The sequence below is a fragment of the Solanum tuberosum genome, unplaced genomic scaffold, assembly GCF_000226075.1.
Source record: "Solanum tuberosum cultivar DM 1-3 516 R44 unplaced genomic scaffold, SolTub_3.0 scf00397, whole genome shotgun sequence".
NCBI lineage: Eukaryota > Viridiplantae > Streptophyta > Magnoliopsida > Solanales > Solanaceae > Solanum > Solanum tuberosum.
Genome location: NW_006239334.1, coordinates 280,536 through 284,215, shown reverse-complemented (window position 1 = coordinate 284,215; position 3,680 = coordinate 280,536).

The following is a 3,680-nucleotide window of genomic DNA, read 5'->3' as shown; positions in this document are numbered from 1 at the left end:
TTGTAAGTACTCAGAATGGTCGTCCATTGGAGGAGTTAATGCCATAGACCAAAGCTGTAGAAGAAAAAGGAAAGTAGGCAGATGAAGCTGGACCAAGTGAGCAAAAAGTGGATGAGGAACCAAAAGCAAAACCACCTACTCCATTTCCACAGAAATTTAAATAGCAGAAGGAGAAGGAATGTTTGAGTAAGTTTATTGAACTACTCAAACAAGTACATGTTAACTTGCCTTTGATTGGCGTGTTGCAGGGAATTCCTAAGTATGCCAAATATGTAAAAGATGTGGTAGCCAACAAGAGTAGATTGTCTGAGTATGCAAAAGTAGTACTCACGGAAGAGTGCAATACTAGGATCCAGAATAGGCTCCCTACAAAGTTAAAAGATCCAGGGAGTTTCACAGTGCAAATATAATCTGGTAAGTGCATTGAGGAAAGAGGGTTGTGCGATTTGGGTGCAAGTATCAACTTGAGGCCTACATCCATGTTTCTCAAGTTGGGACTGGGAAGGCCCATGTCCACAACCATTATATTGCAGTAGGAGACCGTTTGGTAGCAAGGCCAGATGGTATTATTGAGTATGTCTTAGTCAAAGTGGGAACTCTGATTTTCCCCGTAGACTTTATCATCTTCAATTTTGAGCCTGATCCAGAGGTCCATTTTTTTTGGGACACCCATTCTTAGCAACCGGGGGTGCTTTTATTGATGTGGCGGTTGTTAGACTGACAATGAGGGCTCACAACATGGTAGAGGTATTTAATGTGCACAAGGCAATTAAGTTGCCTGCCATGTATGAGGAGTTGTCAACAATTACAGTCATTGATGGGGAAATGGCAGCTAAATATGTTGAATCCCAAGACCCTTCAGAGAAAGTTTTAATTGGGCAAGACATTGAGGGAGACGCTGAAGCCTAAGAGTTGGCTAATGTTCCAGATGTCCCGAATTTGAGTATGCTTTGCAAGTTTGTGGAGCCATTAAACAGTCTTGGGACTACCTCCTAAGCCATCAATTAAGGAAGCACCAAAGTTGGTGTTAAATGCTCTCCTCTCTCATTTTAGGTATGCATTCTTAGGTGCAAATGAATCTTTACCTGTAATCCTTTCTTCTGCTTTGTCTAAAGTGCAGGTTGAGGCATCTTTGAAAATATTAAGGAAGACGAAAAAGGCAAATAGGCTGGCAGATGACTGACATACATGGAATCAACCCAGCTTTATGCATGCACATGATATTTATGGAGGAGGGCCACAAGTCAGGTGTACAACCTCAGTGCAGGATTTCTTCCTACATTGTGGCTATTGTTGTATGTTAATCTTATTGAGTGGAAAATGGTTGTTTATGATTTAATTACATGATTTTAGTCTGATTATACATGTACTCTTGATTAATCTATGATTATAGGGTGAAATTGATGTAGTGTAGTTTTATGCCATGAAACAGGAAATTGAGGTCTTAGATGTGATCTTCTAAGATTGATGAATTTCTTGAGATTACAACACATAAATATGAATTTCTTTAAAGTAAAGCTTGTAGACATGAATTGATTAGATTGGGGATTATATGATGAATCATCACTAGTAGTGTTGGGATTGAGTTTATATGATGATACATGATTAGAATTTCTTATGAATGAAGCATGTGGTTAGATTGGCATGAGAATTAAGTATATATGATGACCATATGAAGTATTTCTTGAGAGTAAGACTTGTATTATGAATGTGAATTGTAGGGCCTTGAGGGTAAACGCTAATATGAATGAACAAGGAATGTTAATGCTCTAAGAGTGACGTTATTATATATGTTTCTTGTATATGGTATTATTGTGGAAGGACTTTACCCACATGACCTATACTATGAGTATATGAGGTTATGCATGTAGTCATTTGATTACTTGAATTATGTTATTATTAAGGTCTAATGTAGTAATTCTAGATGTGTTGATTGGATATGAGATTTTGACCTTAGAAAGGGAAATATATGATATTATGCATGTTTTATGAAGGTTATGCATATGCTTTAAGAACACTTTTGAGAGAGTAAAGTGATTATGACTATGATGTAATCGTGGTATTGTTGAAAGGCTATTCTCACACACCCATTTATGCATGACCATGAATGAATAGACCATGATTATGATGATGTTGTTGTGATGATTGAAAGACTATTCTCATGAACACATAATAAACATGCTGTAAAAGGTTTTCTCACATAATGAAGATTCTAGGTTGAAAGACAATTCTCACCTAATTAAATCAAATGTTATATGTAGACATCAACGGTGAAAGGTTATTCTCACGCATGATCTATTGAGCTATCCTAATGAAACAACTATGGATTCAATAAGCACTCCATAGGAATTATACTTAGCACCGAGTAGATATTGACATGAGATGGAAGCTCTTCCGTGAGAATGGTCGGGCTTCTAGAAGCAATCTCTTGGGATGGAAGCTATTCCGTGAGAAAGGTCGGGTTTGTAGTAGCAATCTACTTATCCCATAAACTACGTGCCCCTATAGGTTATTTAGCTATTGGATCCACATAAAGCTAACATGATGATGGTCTTACCTTAGGCAAGTAAGACAACCTTTTTCGGTGTGGGTCACACCGGATTCCATGTGAGCTCACATGGTCTATGTCGGTTAAGGCTAATTCCCACAAGGTCAAGTCTAGTATGAACTATAGTTAGTCAAGAAGCTTTACTTAGCATGAGTAATATTTATGGGGTCTTATTCATTCATTGCACAAGTATGTTTTGAGGGTTGTTATGGCATGTACTCCTATGTTATGATGATCTATGTAATGAATATGCTTATGACTTATGTTTATGATGTATGCTTAACTTTGATCGTTGTGATAAGTTGCTTTCCTTGATATGTGTGACTAAAGGTGATGTTCCCTTGTATATGAGAAATAAGCTAAAGATGAGATGAAAAAGATAATACATGAAAGAGGACCTAATGTGACTTTCTTAGCATGGGTGGGATTACGGGGTCTTATCTATGCATTGCACAAGCTTGCCTTGAGGTTGCTTATGAAGTGTTTCTCTTATGTCATGTTGAACTAGATGCATTTATTATGCCTATGACTATGTTGTTATCTCTTATGCTTATAGTCTATGTCTTATTATGATGTCTCTTATGTTCATGACTTATGTTATTGTCTCTTATGATGGTGGTATATGTCTTATGTTGACTAATGATTCTTATATGCTTATGTTGATGATTTATTCTAGCGATCATATTTAGTACATTATTGTACTAACACATACTTTTGCCTACATTCTTATCAAATGTACGGTTTGGCGATACTGACTTCCATCCTCGTGTATAGGTTCATAGTAGATCAAGAAGAGAAGTTTTGGTGAGTCCTCATAGCATCGAGGACTTGATCACCCTTTCCTTTTTATGTTAGAACTATTGTATAGGTTGTGTCCCAGAGTTATTCAAAGTTGTTTTAGATGGTTTGAGACAAGTGTTAAAGACTTCGATTGTATGAAAAAATATTTTAAAATTTCCTCATCATTTGTATTGCTTTATGTTATGATATGTTAAGTGGCTTACATTGAGTCCTTCGGGGATCTTTGTGCCATGTTAAATTTAGGGTGTACCCCTGGGTCGTGACAACAACTAAGGTTGTGAGAACAATGAGCAATTAACAAAGTATGAATAATAATTAAGTTATTCTTGAA